The sequence below is a fragment of the Chiloscyllium punctatum genome, chromosome 25 (assembly GCF_047496795.1).
Source record: "Chiloscyllium punctatum isolate Juve2018m chromosome 25, sChiPun1.3, whole genome shotgun sequence".
NCBI classification, from domain to species: Eukaryota; Metazoa; Chordata; class Chondrichthyes; order Orectolobiformes; family Hemiscylliidae; genus Chiloscyllium; species Chiloscyllium punctatum.
In genome coordinates this window covers 69435994-69455509 of record NC_092763.1, presented here as the reverse complement: position 1 = coordinate 69455509, position 19516 = coordinate 69435994, and the positions used below count along the sequence as shown (strand labels likewise).

Sequence of the window (19516 nt, the reverse complement as noted above, 5' to 3'; positions counted from 1 at the left end):
GGCCTCTGTCAATAGACAATTGCTGTATTATTAGCTATCTGTTTCAGCACAGTCAAGCTAGTGGAAAATCTATTTAATCAGTTAAGCATAGTTAATATGATCCATGCGCTAGCATGATGCATTAGTATAAATACAAAAATACAGCACTGAGTACCCCATATTAAATGCATCATCATGTAGCACTAGAGAGATGAGGCAGATCTCCGATGTGTAACTGGTAAGTTTGTTGCTGATGCATTTTCAACAATGGGTTAGGAAAGGGAACAAATAACTCTGTAGTTCAACTCATGATCCCTAACTTTCTGTTCCTTCTCTCAAAGTCAGGGAAGAAACATCACATAAAGGCAGAACGTAAGGTGTCAAAACATAACATTCCTGCATCACATGCGTGAATGATGACATAACTAAAATGCCACCTAAAATTTCAGTTCTTCTCTCTCCCACTCTTAAAAGTTTTGCCAGCTAGTTTTCAAAAGTGAATCTTTTTTTTAAAAATATAATTTGACAAGCTGGTGACCTGTGCACATGCCCTTAACCTCCGACAGAAGCTGATAAAAAGATGTTCTGTCCCAGCAATTAGAGGCATAATAAACCTATGAGAGATGGGAGTGAGCTGCTTTAAGACCAGACTTCCACATTCTCAGAATTTGTTTCTGAAACCTATGGCAACCATTATATTAGACTGTCTCGACAGTCGTGTGGCCTGCGAACTGAAGTACAATTGATCTAGTGTGCAGGAAAAAAGTTTAGCTCTACAAAACATTGAGCTATCTTGAGGGCTTGTAATGAGGAACATTGCTGTAATTTTTTGGTCAGTTCAGTTGAGGAACTGAGAGGCTGTATTGACTCATTTGGGGAAAAAAAAATCTGCTCACTTAGAAAACCTGTTTTATGCTTTAAGTAATGTGCTTCATTTAAATGTGGTCCCAAGGCATGTGTTTGTGTTTGAGTTTCAGTATGCAAATTGCATGCAGAGTTCAATGATGTGGACATTTGTAGAAGTTACAGTGCAGCAGATAATCATTTGCCAGTCCATATTTTAAACAATTAATTCAGGGCATGTAGGTGTCATTGGCTAGGCCAGCATTTATTACCCATTCGTAAATACCCCTGATAAGGGGATAATGGGGTGCTTTCTGGGACTGCTGCAGTCCATAATGGCGTCTGTTCACTTACGATGCCATTAGGGAAGGTGGGGGGTGGGGTAGTTCCAAGATTTTGACCTGGTGATAGTGAAGGAACAGCAATATAGTTCCAAGTCAGGATGGTGAGTGGCTTTGAGGGGAACTTGAAGGTGGTGGCATTCTCATCTATCTGTTGCTGATTTCCTGTTTAAATGGTTGTGGGTTGGAAGGTGCTGTTTGAGGAGACTCAGTGAATTTCTGCACTGTATCTTGGAGATGGTGTATACTGCTAATACTAGAGCATCTTGTTGGAAGTAGGAGTGGACATTTTTGGATGTGGTGCCAGTTGAGCAGGCTGTTTTTTTTTCCCTGGATGGTATTAGGTGCTTGAGTATTGTTGGGAGTGCACCTGTTCAATAAAGTGGGGAGTATTCCATCGTACTCTTGACTTGTGCCTTGGAGAGTCAGGATATGAGGTACGCACCTTTCAGACTGAATAGTTCTGATCTCATTTGGGAACCTTACTTCTGGATTTTGTTTATCTTTTCCTTCTCACACCTATCCAATCTTGAGTAGTCGTTGTTCAGTTCAGCCTCAACCACTGATGCTGAAAGTGAATTCCCGACCTTCAAGTAGTGGTGTTACCTCGGTTTAGATGTTTTGAACTGCTGCTCCAATTATCTTATATCACGTTCTTTCATACTTTTAAACTGTTCTCTTGTTCTATCATTTCATTGTTCTAATTAAAATCCCAACTATTTTGTTTATAGTTGTGTGTTCTCACACGTAGCAGAATTCTAGTGAATCTGTATTGTATCATCATTAATCTTAACCTCCTCATCTAGTGTGAAGCCCAATATTGTCTGCACAGCTCAATGACTGATGATAATCATCATAGCCTCCGCTTCTGCATTCTAGACATGTTATGGATTGAAAAAGCAAATGTTCCATTCACTTTTTCCAAATGACCATCAGCCATTTAGGACCAGTGCGGTCCTAAATATCCTTTGAAACTAGACTTCCAAACTTCTCCTTTTCCATAGCACCAGATGAGTATAAAGAGTAGTTAATTTGCGAAATTTTATGAAAGTAAGGTTTCATGAATTGCTTTAACTAAACCTGTTATCTGCACATTGACATACTGGTCAGGATATCTTTAGACTGTGAGTCTCTGCATATTGTCCCTGGCACTTGTTGCTGCTTATCACTAAGTAAGGCACTTCAAGTCATTATGGTATGATAAATTCCCACATGATTTTCACCGAACCACATTTGTCAAGTTTTTCTCTACTTGGTCTGCATGATTTCAGTTGTTTACCTTGACTTACTTATATGTGTTGGGTTTGTAATCATAATTTCACTGTTATCAACAGCTCTTCTCCTTGGTACCCATTCCCATGAACCCCCTTCAAAGCCTGAATCTCTCTGGTCAAGATGATTTGCAATTCTGAACACCCGGATAGCTTACTTGTGCCAACCAATCTATACACTTTTTCTGATAGCTTGGTATAGGTATGCTGTTTCATATTAAGTAACAATCATACTTGATCTCATTAGTTGGCGTGAGTAAGAGCAATGCTTTCCTGAATGTCCCTTCAGGAGTCTGACTATATTAAATGTTTGATACATTTATTTGACTATGGCATCTGACTTGCTGCCCCTGAATCAGATTTTCTGCTCTGGCTTTACGTTGGACAGAGTTTTCACTCTGGTTCTGGAGTTGTTGCACTCTGCTGCTTTTTGCGATTACTTTTTCTAGTTATTTTATCTGTGGCTTGAGAGATTATGGTTGCACTCCAGCTGTTTTAACACCAACTAGACCTGTTTTTAACCACCTTCCCACAAACTATTCCAATTCAACTTCTACCCCAATTCTGCACAATTACTCAAAAAGGTATCACTCTGTAACTGAGTGAAGCTGGATTCCAGTCTAGATTCTTGTGTATCAGTGACTTCTCAGCCTTGACTGCTCATTCTGCGTTGTTTTTGTTTGATTTTTGAGGAGGGGCAGTGAACGTGTCACCTAACAGTCTGCCTCCAAGTGATCTTCATGAAATCTTTGATCACAAATTGCAGTCTATCATCTACTGATTCTTCTACAACATAGCAAAGATCCTTGTCATTGTTCTGATCACCTGAGTCTGCTGTGGTTGAATGAAGTCTTCCTACTTCGGTTCCACTTGAGTTATGTCCTAGTTGATCACTATTCATCTTTCCTCTATTATGATCCCTGCTGGTGTTATCACTTGACTGGTCAGATCCCAGATTGAAATGCGGCATGATGGACTTTCATTTTTCGTTTTATGAAACACAAACATGTGATGCTGCAATTTTTGGTTTTAACAATAAAACAGAAGTTTACGTAAAGAAACTTGTATAAACAAACTATATACGTATGTGTCAGAGGTTGAAAGATTTCAAGACATGGTAAAAATAGAATCTCCCTGTCCCAACTGCACCCAGTTACAGTTGAGAATTTTAACCTAGTTGTGGCTTTTCTTGTTCATGAGAAGCTGAGCCCCTTTCTTGATGCATCCTATAATTGAGCTTAGACTTTCTCCACTTCACACAATCCCATTAGAGTTTTAACCAAACACTTCTGGTCTAGGACTTTTAAAGAAAATTGCTTGACTTACTGTAACCCCTTTCATTACAGACTTAAATTATTTCTCTTCCTCAGGAACAGCTATTTGATGCATCCAACTTCAGCCAAGACTTCTGCTAAAAAAAATACAAACTGAAACTAAAAAGCTTTCTTCAAAGCGGAGTATTTTCCCAAAGCCCAAAATAAATTAAAGAATCTTCTTTCTGAAAGCCTGATACACAACACTGTTTACGTTGTTTGCTTGTCTATCTTGGGAGAGTTTACAAATCTCTATTGCTCTCCATAAGTCTCTCTCCAGTGCTGTGCTTTTTCAACAAATCACCATGGTGACGGAAATACTTTCAAGTTAATCACTAAACCTTTTTCATACGTGATGTAAAAAATCTATGCCATTCATGCAAAATTTAAAAACTTCCAGAATATCATAAAATATATAAATCACATAACTTCCATTACAGCTGTGGATTCCATGAAATATATTGCTAGCCTATCTCATGGTCTTTCTGGACATCTGTACGTGTTTGGCTATGTATGACTAATCCTGGCACAACTGTTTTGTCCTTAAAACATTCCTGGATATCACACTGGCTATTGTTCTGAACTTGGTGATATTTGCATTGCCCCCCTGGAGTTTCCATTGGATTTCTTCAGGCAAGGATTTTATATAACCATTCCATAGTCATACACAAATGAATCATCCTCTATTGTTGAGTGTTGTTTTGGCTTCTACAGTGAAGGAGTCACTTAGTCTCTAGATTTTGACCACCCTTACAGACTGTTATGTAATCTTTTATGCATTCCTTATCAAATTTTTCAGCAGCAGGAATTCATCTGAGTTTATCCTCCATTGCCAGTTAGGTGGTGTTATTGCTATAGAGTAAGAGTCTCCTTTAACAAAAATAAGATCTTTCTCTTCTTGATCTACTACTGTCCATGACAGTGTGTCACCATTATTTGCACCTTACCTGGTACATTGGCTGTGCTCTTGTCATGTCTCATCATTTTAAACATTTCTTTTAATGCCAGCAGTATTAGCAAAAAAGGAGATATGTCTTCACCTGAAATCTCCACCTTATGAGGGAGTTTGCGAACCTTTCTCACCCCCATGTAACATTCTTTCTACAGAAATTGCTGGAAAAACTCAGCAGGTCTGGCAACATCAGTGGAGAAAAAGCAGAGTTAACTTTTGGGTCTGGAGACCTGAAGAAGGGTCACTGGACCCAAAACATTAACTCTGCTTTCTCTCCACTGATGCAGCCAGAGTTTTTCAAAGTCCGAAGTCACACGGCTCCAGGTTATAGACCAACAGTTTTATTTGGAATCACAAGCATTCTGAAGGTGAAGTGACAAAGGGGCAATGGTATAAAAGCTTATCATTCCGAATAAACCTGTTGGACTATAGCCTGGTGTTGTGTGATTTCTGACTTTGTCCATCCCAGTCCAACACTGGCACCTCCATGTCAGTTTTTCAAACAATTTCTATTTTTGTTTCTGATTTCTATTTTTTGTTTTAATGTTTACTTCTAGTCAGGTGCTTGCCTTTGTTCAGTTTTCATCAAAGCTCTCAATGTCAAGCAGATACTGGAGATCTTCTGCCTGAAACATCAATCCTCCTGCTCTCGGATGCTGCCTGACCAGCTGTGCTTTTCCAATGCCACACTCTTCAAATCTGACCAGTTTTCATGTCTTGTTAATTTGTACTCTAATAAGGACTGTGGGAAAGGTGAGGTCATGCACTTTGGTCAGAAGAATAAAAGCTTGGATTATTTTCTAAATGAGAAAATTCAGAAGTCTGAATTACAAAGAAATTTGTAAGTTCTAGTCCAAGATTCTCTCAAAGTAAACTTGCAGGTTGAGTCAGCAGTTAGGAAGGCAGATGCAGTGAGGGCATTTATTTTGAGACTACTTAAATATAAAAGCAGGGATTTCCTTCTGAGGCTGTAAAGGCTCTGGTCCGACCACGTTTGGCGTGTTGTGTGCAGCTTTGGGCCCCACATGTTAGGAAGGATGTACCAGCCTGGAGAGCGTGTTCAGAGGAGATTCACGAGAATGGTCCCAGGAATGAAAAGCTTAACATATGAGGAATGTTTGAGGACTCTGGGTTTATACTCAATCAAGTTCAGAAGGATGAAGGGGAATCTATTGAAATGAACAGAGTGGATGTTGGGAGGAGGCTTCCATTGGTAGGCGAGACTAGGACCCAAGGGCACAGCCTTAGCGTAAAGGGAAGACCTTTTAGAATTGAGATAAGCAGAAACTTCTTCAGCCAGAGAGTGGGGAATCATTGCTACAAAAAGCTGTGGAGACCAGTTCATTGAGTGTGCTTAAGACCTGAGATAGGTTCTTGGGTATCAAGGGTTATGACGAGAAATTGGGAGAATGAGGTTGAGAAAATTATCAGCCATGATTGAATGGCAGAGCACACCTAATGGGTTGAATAGCCTAATTTCTGCTCCTATGTCTTATAGTCTTATGCTTCTAATCCTGCAGATGGTGCGTCTGCAACTACAATAGCAAGTACGACTGGATATCAATGAACATTGATATCAGTCGAAAGTAACTTTTTAATCTTTTCAAACATTAGTCTGTTCCTGACTCGAACATTGCTGACCTTTTTTCAAAAGGGCTCTTATGGGTTGTGTAAGAATGGTGCAGTTGGGATAAATACTACCACTTGATTCACCATGTTTAAGAAAAACTGAACAAAATTCATGCAGTTTGGTGTTGGAAATTCACTGGCTTTAGTCTTCCTTGGAATGAAGGTGATGGTCTTTGTTCTCGGATAATTTGTTCAAGAAATGTAATGCCTGTTCTAGAATTAGTGAATTTCTCGATTAGTATAAAGCCTGTAAAATCTATTTAAAGACATTCTGTTAATGTCTTTGAATAGAAACTGAGCCTCTGGTCATGATCCTATTCTCTAACCATGTGCTGTGATGTCATCTAGATATTGCCCTCTCGGAAAATCTCTGCTGTAGAGGAGATCCCAAACAGTTGGCAACTGATTAAACGGTGTGATAAATGTGGTCAGCAATCTTGACTCTTGGTCTGGGGACATCAGTCAAAATTGACTGTTTACATCCAGTTTTGTGAAAAAAAAACTTGGCTGTTATCAATTTTTCGAAACCACGGTTGACAGAGATGGAGTAGGAAGTGTTTCCCTTCATGTCCACGCACAGTCTTTGTACTCTGTTTGACTTGGGCACAGTTACTAGGCTGAGCACCATTTGAGTTGATTTTGGGTTACTGGTGATATAGCCCTTTCTTTCAATGATACTGTCTAACTGAAATGCAATTTTTCCATTTAAAGGATGAGGAATTTCCCAGGTGGTACTCAACTGCTGCCAATGAGCATTGGTGGTCAAGGGAATGAATGTTTGTGGGTGTGGTGTCAGTCAAGTATGCTGTTTTGTACTGATTTAGAGATACTGGTGTTGGACTGGGCTGGACAAAGTTAAAAATCACACAACACCAGGTTATAGTCCAATAGATTTATTTGGAAGCACTAGCCTTTTGAGCGCTGCTCCTTCATCAGGTAATGAAGCAGTGCTTTGAAAGTTAGTACTTCCAAATAAACCTGTTGGAATATAACCTAGTGTTGTTTGTTTTTTGTACTGAATTGTGTCCAGTTCCTTGAGTGTTGTTGGAACTGTGCACATCCAGGCAAATGGAGAGTATTCAATTGCACTCCTCCTGCCTTGTGCCTTTTAGACATAGACAAACTGAGCAGTCAGGAAGTGCGTTGATTGCTGCAGGATTCCTAGTCCCTGACCTGCTCTTGTAGCCACTGTACTTATATGGCTAGTCCAGTTCAGTTGTGGTCAAAGTTAAATCCTATGATGTTGATTGTGGCGATTTTGTGACGGGTAACACCATTGAATTTGAAGGGCTAATGTTTAGCCTTTCCCTTGTTGGAGAGGGTCATTACCTACATTTGTGTGATGCAATTGTTACTTGCCACTTGTCAGCTCAATTGTCCAGGTCTTGTTGCATTTGAACATGAACTGCTTCAGTATCTGAAGTTGCAAATGGTGCTGAATATTGTGCAATCATCGATGAACATCCCCATTTCTGACCTAGTGATTGAGGAAAGGTTATTAATAAAGCAGCTGAAAATGGTTGGGTCTGGGAGATGACCTGAGGAACTCCTGGAGAGATGCCCTGGAGCTGAGATGCTAAGCACCAACAACCAAAACCACCACCTTTTTGTGCCAGGTACGTCTCTAACTAAGGCTTCTCAGACAGCACCTTCCAAACCCATGAGCACTTCCATTTAGGAAGACAAGGGCAGCAGATATATAGGAACACCACCACCTCAAGGTCCCTTCTAAGCCATTCACCATCCTGACTTAGAAAGCAAACAGCAAAATATTTCTGTCTTTGGGTCAAAATCCTGGAATTCTCTCCCTAATGATGCAGTGGGTCAAACTACAGCATGTGGACTGCAGCTCCATCACCACCACAAGAAACAACTAGGGACAGACATTAAATGATAGCCCAGCCGGTGATGTCCATGTATCATGAATTTTTAAAAAAGAGACCTTTCCCATTGACTACAGGTTTGCTCAGGCCCCTTGAATACGCACTTGGTCAAATGCAGCTTTGATGTCAAGTGCCTCATCTTTGGAATTTGGCTCCTTTGTTCTATCCCTAAATAACTTTTGGGTTTTAAATAGACACTGAGTATGCTAATCAGTGCATCATACTGCATTTTTACTTTGCTCCTAGTTTTGTCTTAACAACATATCATCAGCCATTGGACTTTCAGCAGACAGAAATATGTCTACTTGATGACACTGCTCCATCATCTTGTAAGCCTGGAGCTGTCTTTAGCACTAAATACTGCTCCCAGACCACCTGCTATCAGCCTCCTTCTGGCCCTTCCTCACATTATCAAATGATTGATGTAATAGCAAGGCATCTGATGGGGTTGCCATCTCTGCATACTATTGATGCCTGACTGACCTGGGTGAGGACTTGGGTCGTTTTTGTTAGTGTTGAGGCTAGGTGCCAGTGTGGACTGGGTTGGAAGGACTGTTATTCTGAACTTTTAATTTTTTTATTTTGCTAATTCATTCCTATGACTTTGTAATTCTGTACCTAAGATGGCGTGAAGGCCTGTAATGCTGGATGTTTTGATTTATTTTATTTTCTCATTTTTCTGAAGAATTTATACTTGTATCTAGGTACCTTCATACCTAAGGTGGCTCCATAACTGGTGCCTTGTAAACTTTTCAATGACTTTTCACGTGTATGGAATGAGCTGTCAGAGGAAGTGGTGGAGGCTGGTACAATTACAGCTTTTAAAAGGCATCTGGATGGGTATATGAATAAGGGTTTACAGGGATATGGGCCCAGTGTTGGCAAATGAGACGAGATTGGTTTAGGATATCTGGTTTGTGTGGGCAAGTTGGACTGAAGGATCTTTTTCTGTGCTGTACATCTCTATGACTCTGACTCTACTTGTGTGAGTATATTTTAAAAAAAACTAATTTAAGGGGTAAAGAATTCTGATCGTAGACCTTTTCTTCTTCAGTGTTGCTGGTTAGTGTCTCAGCTTTGAGGTCTTTTGGGGTTCTTTATTCACACCCTACATAGTTGTCTTTGGACCTGTGATCAAAACCTTTTGAAGTATTTTCCATGTCTTCAGAGTCTTTTTTTATTTTCTGTTTTTAGTGTTTTCTTTCGCTGATGGCTTCTGAGGTCATAGCCTGGTTTCAAAATCTTCTCTTCTCAGCTGTGTCCCTTGGACTCTGTTTCAATTGCACCTCCAGAGCCAGGGTAGAATGTTCCTAGCTGCTGCTTTAAGTCTGTACAACCACCTACACCTGGGGATACCTGTCTGGAGTAACTTGAAGTGTGAGTGTCTGCACATGCTCTGTCCCTGAGGCTGTTCATTTCTTATCACCAAAGTAAGGTTCCTCAGCTGCTTTGAGCTGTAATTCTCCACGTTTCAAAGGTTCACTCACTGAGCTAGTTTGTGTAGTGTCTAAGACCTCTGTCGTCACATGTTCATTCTAGATTGGTATCTTCTTTTTTCGATGTCTGTCAGTTGTATTATCCTAACTCAGGTTAATCTCCTTATACCACATCTGTCAAAAAGAGAGAACATCAGTCTACAATGAACAAAGGGAGAGGTCTTAGATGCTATACAAAAGAGCCGTCAAGTTTATTATCACTTTTTGACACCTCCCAGTATACTGACTGCAACATCCTTTCATTCTGAATTAATTCCTTCGGAGTATTTTGTCTTTAGGTACACGGTAATTGCATTCCTTGGCACAAGCAGAGCATGAGTGCTGCCTGGGGCACATTGCACTTGTTTATGTCATAAATTGTATATTTGTGAAATGTGGTTAGAAATCTCCCAGTCATTGATCCAGAAATATGAATCTTCCTCTTTAGGAATGAGTATGATGTATCCTACGTACCAGCCCTCTGGGATGTATGAATACTCCAGAACCCTGAAATCTAATTCCTAGGCCATCCCTAATTGTCCATTTTGTTCATTGCTAATTGAGTCCATATGCATATAGCTGAGTGATTTGCAAGACTGCTGAAGAAATCATTTTAGTGGTCATCTCTATCATATGGGATTGTAGTTGTGTAGGCCAGTCAGAAAATGAGTAACACTGTCCCTTCCTTGAAGGACATTAGTGACCTATTTGAGGTTATGATGATGCAATAGCATTTGTGGTCATCTTCTGGATACCAGCTCATGACTTGCCAAGGTGGGTCCAAACTCTTGCAACAAGTTTGTCCCCAGTGTAATCGTACTATAACAGTAAGGAGAATTTAGACTTTGTGTTAATAAACACTATTGTAAATGTTAATTCCATGCAGTAATTGCATGGAATTTGAAGCTAGATATTAAATCTCTGGGATTATTGCATATCTAAATTGTACAATATATCATCTTTTTATGGGGTGAGTGTAGCAGGCAGACCAGAGACAGTTCTGTCTCAGTGAATCGGAAACATTTTTATAATCTTGGTTCAGGGAAGACTATCAGTACATTTCGCAAAAAGAAGTGACTGAATTCCTCTGCTAACTTAGTTGCTGATGTGGCTGAGTGAGACAGTTTTGGTGAGCCTGGTTCAATGTTTGCCCTCAGTAGGTAGTGGTGTTAGAATTGGTCTCTGCTTGCTATAGGAGGGAGGAGGTTGGTTAGGCTTCTGTTCCGATAGACTTTGAGATGGAGTGACTGATTTGCTTCAAAATGATAATGACTGATCTCAGCGTGAAGTGAGTTAATTTGAAACATGTGTTTTCAAAAAGTGTAAAGTTGAAACTATGCAACTGAATCCATTCTGGAACAGCAAAGGATTACTGGAACTCTTTGAATGAGTCTGCAGAACGTGTGGGAGCCCGGAGAAAGGTTAACAGCATTCATTGCAAGCAAAGTTTGGCAACTTTGTTTAATCGAGTTTCTTTCTTGTTATTTTTCTGAGCTACTAATCTAAGGTAAGAGTTGAAGCCAAGTAAACCAAACATAAAAATGACAATCATATTTTTGTTTATTCAACTGAGACACATCTACAACTCAGCTCTAAGACCAATACTCTAAACTGTCTAAATTTATTGATGATTCTCAAATGGATTATCTGACTTGCAAATAATGTGTACATGCTACTTTATGGAAGATTTTTAGACCCCTGGAGCAACCTTGTGATATAATGGAGCTGCTGTTCATCGCTCATAAATAGCGCAGTGTGGGCAGTTTTTAGAAAGAGTGATGAAAGACGTTCACATGGATAAGTCTTTCAACCAAGTAATAATGAGATTAGAGACTGGAACATCTAATTGTAGTAATAAGTATCAATAAATAATAACCAGTTCTAATGACATCTAAGCCTTCTATCTATTCTGTCTTGAATCCAAACTCTTAGGTGTGGGCATAAAAGACATTAAAAACAAAGAAATATTCCAAGAATGATCCTTGATCAGCTCTTAGTCAGGTAGCTATGGAGGTCCTAGGTATTTTTTTCCGAGGGAATGTTTGATTGTTGCCCTGTTAAGAATCAAACAAGTGTGCATCCAATAGGGATCACTAAATCGCTATTCGGTGATCCTCGTTAGGGAGTGGACATGTGCAAATGGATGTTGGTGTAGACCAGATCTGAACAAAGTACCTTTCTACAATCTAGAGCTTCAACTTTTAGATCTGGTCTATCCTTTTCCATCACTATTTTAAATCTAACAGAATATTGTTGCTGGCCCCAAAGTGCTCCCCCACTAACACCTCAGTCATCTGCCCTGCCTTATTTCCCAAGAGTAGGTCAGGTTTTGCACCTTCTCCAGCAGGTACATCCACATTCTGAATCAGAAAATTGTCGTGTACACACTTAACAAATTCCTCTCCATCTAAATCCTTAATGCTACGGCAGTCCCAGTCTTTGTTTGGAAAGTTAAAATCCCCTATCATAACCAGCCTATTATTCTTACAGATAGCCCGAGATCTCCTTACATGTTTGTTTCTCAATTTCCCTCTGACTATTAGGGCGTCTATAATACAATCCCAATAAGGTTATCATCCCTTATTTCTTAGTTCCACCCAAATATTTTCAGGAATATCCTCCCTCAGCATAGCTGTAATGCTATCCCTTATCAAAAATGCCACCCCTTCTCCTCTCTTGCCTCCATTTCTATCCTTCCTGTAGCATTTGTATCCTGGAACATTAAGCTGCCAGTCCTACCAATCCCTGAGCCGTGTTTCTGTAATTACTATGATATCCCAGTCCCATGTTCCTAACCATGCCCTGAGTTCATCTGCCTTCCCTGTTAGGCCCCTTGCATTGAAATAAATGCAGTGTAATTTATTAGTCCTACCTTGTCCCTGCGTTTGTTAGTTTGTTTGTTTTGCTTCTGTTCTCAACTGTACCTGTTTCCAATTAATCTCTATCCTCACTATCTCCCTCGGTTCCCCCCCCCCCCCCCCCCCCCCCCCCCCCCCCCCCCACTTACTAGTTTAAATCTTCCTGAGCAGATCTAGCAAATCTCCCTGCCAGTATATTAGTCTCCTTCCAAGTTAGGTGCAATCTGTCCTTCTTGTACAGGTCGAAGTCTATCTCTGCCTCTAAAATCCTTAACATCCTATTCTCTACAGCCCCCTCTGGTGAAGAATTGCACAGATTCTCTACCTTCTGAAAGAAGAAACCCTTGATCCTTCATCCTGCAATTGTGCTGTCTGGTTCTGGAGTGCAACACTCCACTACATCAGATGTTAGCTCAGTCCAGAGCTTTTTGTAGGAAGTAGGACACTCGACTGCTTCCTGTTATTTGAAGACTAGCATGTTGGAGGCAAAGATGGGATCATTTTCTCAGCAACTTTTTGCTGAGATGGCTGCCAATGCTTCAGCCTTCCCCTTTTGTACTGGTTTCTCCCATCATTGGGGAGCATTTTTCCAGGAGCTGCCACCTCCACTTACTTAATTTATTGTCTGCTACAGAGCTATCATTCAGTTTTCTGTGGTGTAGTGGTAATGTCCCTATATCTGGGCCAGGAGACCTGGGTTCAAGTCCCACCTGCTCCTGAGGTGTGTAATAAATCTCTAAACTGCCTGATTAGAAAATAGTTGTGGCTGTACAGGACATTGGTTAGGCCACTGTTAGAATATTGCATGCAATTCTGATCTCCTTCCTATCAGAAAGATATTGTGAAACTTGAAAGGGTTCAGTAAAGGCTAACAAGGATGTTGCCAGGGTTGGAGGATTTGAGAGAGAGGGAGAGGTTGAACAGGCTGGGGCTGTTTTCCCTGGAGCATCTGAGGCTGAAGGGTGACCTTTTATAGATGTTTATAAAAGCGTGAGGGGCATGTATAGGATAAACAGCCAAGGTCTCTTCCCTGGGGTGGGGGAGTCCAGAACTAGAGGGCAAAGGTTTAGGATGAGGGGGGGAAAGATATAAAAGAGACTGAAGGGGCAACTTTTTCACTGAGCGAAGTATGGAATGAGCTGCCAGAGGAAGTGTTGGAGGCTAGTATAATTACAACATTTAAAACTCATCTGATGGGTATATGAATAGGAAGGGTTTGGAGGGATATGGGCCGGGTGCTGGCCAGTGAGACTAGATTGGGTTGGGATATCTGATCGGCATGGACAGGTTGGACCAGAGGGTCTGTTTCCGTGCTGTGCATCTCTGTCTTTATCTACTGAACTGTCATCTGATCTGTTTTCGGACCTCTTGGATTTGTCCATAGCACAGTGCTTCCATTGTACAGCATGAATGCTGTAGCTGTATTAGATTGGTGACTTTTTTTTTCTTTGCACTTTGTACTGTTGTGGATTCTCTACAATGTTTATTGAACCAGGGTTGGTCATTTGGCTAGCTGTTAATCATTGGCAAGGTGTGAGATATTGTGGTTAAATGCAAAGTTGCTGCTGATGGTTTATAGAGCCTTATTGGTGCCTACTTTGGATTGCTCCATCTGTTTTGAATCTATTCCTGTTTAGTTTAGTGGTAATACCACAAAACAAAATTTGTTTTGAATGTGAAGATAGAGCCCTTGTGAAAGACAGTCTCTGGTCACCTTCTACCGTTACTGGGTGCATTTTTGACAAGTAGGTTGTTGAAGATCAGGTTACACTGATTTCGTTTTGTTGTTGGTTCTCTCAGCAGCTGCCACAGGCCCAGTGTGGCTCCTACATCCTTCAGGACTTGGTCAGCTTGGTCAGTTTTGGAGAACTTAAAATGTCTATTACCAAGTTTGCCCTGAGCCATTTCACATTTCTCCCTTTTTTTTGTGGTGGTGTTATCCTTGCACCTTGGTCACAAAACAGAGTACTGATTCATTAACTGAGGGAGGGTAGTAATTAGGAAATTTACTTGCCCATGTTTTGTCTGACTCTGTGAAACCTCAGTGCTGGAAGTCAATGCTAAGTGCTAATTGGCAGGGAGAGGGCACTTCCCACTCCTGACTATACATGGATGTGTGCCCACCCCTTGTGAGTGGCAATGGAGGAATCTGGAATGGTAGCTGAAAAGTAATGGTCCTTAGAGTGTGATTCTGTCTTGACAAGCCTGTGAGACAGCTCTTCAAATATTCTGTAAGCCCCCATATGTTAATGAGGGGCTGCTTTGCAGAGTGGTTTTGGGTGGGTGTATCTTTGTGTCCTGTGTCTAGGTCAATGCAGTGTGTTCTGTCTGGCTTTTTAAGTTTTTTTTGTAATAGTTTGATACGGCTGGTAGCTTGGTAATTTATGTGGAAGTTGGGAGTCAACTACATAACTGTGGAGCTGGAATAATACTGTATGGGCCAGACTTGGTAAAGATGGCAGCTTTCTTTTTGTGAAAATACTTTGTGAACCAGTTTGGTCACCGTACAGGTGTTTTCTAATCAACCCATTCAGAAACGCTATTACATACCTCTTGAAGAGGTGGGACTTGAATCTGGGCCTTTTGGCTCAAAGGTAGGGACACTACCACTGTACCTGAAGAGCTGCAGACCCATCGTATATTATTGACTTTTTGCTTAAGTAATTGAATTTAGTTTTGTTAGCTGTCATGGAGCTGCAAAATTGTACATTTTTGGTTTGTTAGCTGGGAGGGAAGCTGTGGTGAATGGATATCCTTCAGATGTGCAGGTTACACTGTTGCATTGCTGTTCTGTAGTACATGACAAGAAATAGTACACAGATAATGAACCACAAGTCCTGTCTCATCGCTGTCTGCTGCTTATAGAATCCAATGTGGTTGAGCAAGTTTGAGCTCCAGTTCAGCTGCGATTTAGATGCTATGGAAATTGTGGGTGTTAGTATATGAAGCGTGCAAACGTTTAATACCTCAATCAAGTTCCATCCATGTAAGAGGCATTCCCCTTTTCTGGGTTTTCTGCATTTTGTGGTAAAATTTTCTGTAATGAAGCTGAAAGTTCAGGTTTGATCTTTGTTATCGCTTTCACAAGTGAAGAATAGTTTCAGTCACTGAAGCTGCAACCAAATTAAATGTAAACACCAGGAGCAGTGTTCTGAGGAAGGGTCACCAGACCCGAAACATTAACTCTGATTTCTCTTCGCAGATGCTGCCAGACTTGCTGAGCTCTTCCAGCAACTTCTGTTTTTGTTTCCAATTTACAGCATTCACCGTTCTTTAAGTTTATGTGGGGAACATTTATCAAGTGAATTTAGATGATTCAAGCTCTAGTTATTTCTGTGATTCACATTCAAGGCTGAATAATCTGTAAATTGAATACTTTTACAAAAGGGAAGTCAAATTACAGAGGAAGGTGCAAGACCAGCCAGGAGAGGCATGAATTAAAATCCTAAAATCTCTCAATGTCCCACAAAGGAACATTGTCAAACAAATGATTTTAACAGTAGGTTTTAAGGAGTGCCTTAATATAGGGCAGAGAGGTTTGGGGAGGAAGTTCCTAAGTTTAGGACCTAGATGGCTGAAGACATGGCAATTATTTGTGACGATAAAGAAAATGTGCAAGGGACAATGAGAACAGAAATAGGTCATTCAGCCCAACCGTTCTAGGATGGCATGGTGGCTCCGTGGTTCGCACTGCTGCCTCAGTGTCAGGGATTTGGGTTCGATTCCAGCCGTGGGCAACTGTCTGTGTGGTGTTTGCACATTCTCCTGGTGTCTGTGGGGGTTTCCTCCAGGTTGTCTGGTTTCCTCCACCATCTATAGATGTGCAGACTAGGTGGATTAGCCATAGTAAATACAGTTTTATGGGGATAAGGTATGAGGCAGAGTTTGGATGTGGTGGCCTTTTGGAGTGTTGGTGCAGACTCAATGGGCCAAATGGCCTCTTTGTCACAATAGGAATGCTATGATTCTTGATTTGATCATCTTAATGTCCCATATCTCTCAATGTAATTAGTCTCTAGACATCTATTGATTTCTGTCTTAAACCTGTTGTGACTAAGCTTCTATAGCCCTCTAAAGTAGAGAATTCCAAAGATTCTTCTTCATCTCAGTGAAGATATTCCTCCTTATCTCAGTCTTAACCTCATGTTATGGGGCAGTCCATTTATGTCTCTGATTCTCGAGTCAGCTGTCAGTGGAAACATCCTTGCTGCATCCGCCCTGTCATGCCCTGTGAGACTTCTATGTATCAATGAGATCACCTCATAATCTTTGAAACTTTGGAGAATGCAGACCCAATTTCCTCAATCACTCCTCCTAACTGAATTCCGACACCCTGGACTAATCTGGTGGGCCTCCATTGCATTCCCTCTATGGCCATTTAACCTTCCTTGGATAAAGACAACTAAAATGTACACAATATTCTAGGTGAGATCTCACCAAGGTTTAATACTAATGCAGCAAGGAATGTTTACTTCAGAATTTTAGATCCAACAAGAGGCCCTTTAGCCCACCAAGCCTACACTTTGCAAACCAAAAGTCTTTTGCTTCTACACTCTCAGTATCCCTCTATTCCCTGCCTGTTCATATATCTATCAAGACGCCTCTTAAACATTGTATTGCCTACTCCTCTGCTACCTCCTTTGGCAGTCCATTCCAGGCACTTACCATCCTCTGTTTTAAAAAAAACCAAAACTTGCATTTCACAGCTGTTAAATGTTTCCCCCTTTTACCTTAAACCTATGTCTCCTAGTAATTGATATTTCTACCTTGATAAAATGACTACCCATTCGATCCAACCCTCTAGTAAACGTCCATCAGGTCGCCTTCAGCCTCTAACGTTCAAGTGAAAGCAAGCCAAGTCTGTCCAATCTCTCTCATAGTTAGTATCCTCTAAACCAGGCAACAACATCCTGGTAAACTATTCCACTGCCCCTTCCGAAGTCTCAGTTCATACCAGTACAGTCTTTGTCTTCTACCCTTCAATGCAATCTACTTAATTTTATTTTCTAACCTCCATGAACTTCTCAAAAGCCTTCTGAAAATCCAAATTTACATCCACTGGTTTTCTTTAGTCTAGCTACAAGTAACACCCTCAAAAGCCCTAAGTTTGTCAAACATGATTTCCCTTTTATATCCATATCAACTGTCTTCTATTTTTCTCACTCTTTTATAAGTGTTCTGTTATCCCATCCTTTACAACAGCTTCACAACTTTCCCCTACTATTGGTGCCAAGTTAACAGGTCTGTAATTCTCTACTCTCCCTATCCTTCAAGGGATGCATGGAAGGCCAAGAGTAAGAGCAACAAATTTTCCAAGTGTTGGAATAGATCAAGTCTATAGAGAATCAGATAGACGAGGCTATGAAGAGACTGAACACAGGAGAACTTTAAACTCCCTGGTGCTACTGGACTGAGAATCCATGTAGATGAGTAAACATGGGTTATGGATGAATGAGACACTAAGTTGGATGCAGGCACTTAATCAATTGTTTCAAAGCAGAAGTGGTAATCTGTTGGACAGGAGACATTTTACAAAAAAAAAAGTTTGTTTAACTTACAGGCTGTGTATATTACAGGAAGTACTTGTAAAGTGCAGATTTTATAGAAGATTTGAAATATATTAAAGATTATGAAACAAGAAAACATGTCAGTATCCTTATCATTATAATTTTGTTTGACAGCTGACTGAATTCCTTCCAGTCTCTGTATTAAAGCAAAATACTAATCTGTTCTTTACTATGAGATTTTTCTTTAAAACAAAGCACATCCTACTCTGATTAGAGTGCACTAATGTACAAAAGGCTTTATTTGTGTTGGATTAGTGGTGCTGGAAGAGCACAGCAGTTCAGGCAGCATCTGAGGAGCAGCTATTGAGGATCATTTTCCTGTTCTTTGTAACTTAGCAGTCAAAAAAAAATCTTGTGCTCCCTTTATCGTCCACCGTTTTCTCCTGGATTATACCATGTTTGTCCTGGCTGAGTAATTTTCATCTTTTCCAGTTTCAGGTCATTTTTAATGTGTCCTTGACACTCCAGCTCCAAGCCCAACCCCTGGTGGAGCTGAGCACTAGCAGAGGTGACCAGAGTGGGAGCTGAGCAGATCTTACAGCTGTGTCTTTGGCCTTTGGAGGATTTGTTTCTTCTGGTTTCCACAGCGGATCCAAGGTTATGGTGAGGCTGAAGTAAAAATTAAAACACAACAGCCTTTAGGTCTGTTCAAGTTTTTCTCTCTCCCTTGCTGACCCCTGCACACCCCCAGTTCCATGGATCCTAGTTTCTTTGGCAGGAGGCTGAGGTCTGTATCTTTCCATCTCTCTTTTTTTATATTGAATTGAAATAATTTGGCCTGCACCTATTGCAGGCACAGAGCCAGCTTCGCTCCCTGCTGTATCCTCTGAAAATCGAGTTCAATCAAGGAGCAGGGACCCACCACGTTTTCCATGTTGCTTTTGTCTGGGGCATGGCCATTTTCTGGCAAGAAGGATAATTGGCATCACTAATTCTTTTCCCTTCCATTTATGTCAACCGTGACAGAGTAAGAGTGTGTTAAAGAGAGGGTGAGAAACAACTTGGTTGCTGTTGCATTTGCGAATCTAATTACAAATCTGTTACTGAGCCAGATTAAGAATTTGGTATGGGATGTGGTTTATGGAATGCTGTGTTTATCACTTAGTAGATCTTCTGTTAAAACAGCAATCTGCCTTAACCTGTGGTTCTTTAGCCTGGTTCCCAGCTTGACAAACTGACAGACTTGTGCATCAGATTTCTCACATTCCTCCTCCTCCTCCTTTCTGCCAGGGTCACTGATTCATGTTCTTACACTAGTCCTACAGCCCTGACCTCTTCCTGCTATCTCACCCCATTGGTCCTTTTTCTACTTTTGAATCAAGACAGTGAGTAACCTTAAACTGTTTAAAACTGGGGAGCATTAAAGCCTACGCTGAGCCGATTTTGTAAAAAACAATTCTGAGGT

The 19516-nt window shown here is 40.8% G+C and overlaps 1 protein-coding gene across 4 annotated transcripts in view; it reads left to right on the top strand.

Moving 5' to 3' along the window:
• Positions 1-19516, top strand: part of ophn1 (oligophrenin 1) — a 196998-nt gene that overhangs the window by 14575 nt on the left and 162907 nt on the right. The window contains exon 1 of one of the 4 annotated variants that reach the window (XM_072595482.1): positions 18669-18714. The exons of the other annotated variants lie outside the window; for them this stretch is intronic. The gene's annotated coding sequence lies outside the window, so the exon portion shown is untranslated. Of the gene's footprint in view, positions 1-18668; positions 18715-19516 lie in introns of those variants that run through there. 4 annotated transcript variants of the gene reach the window in all.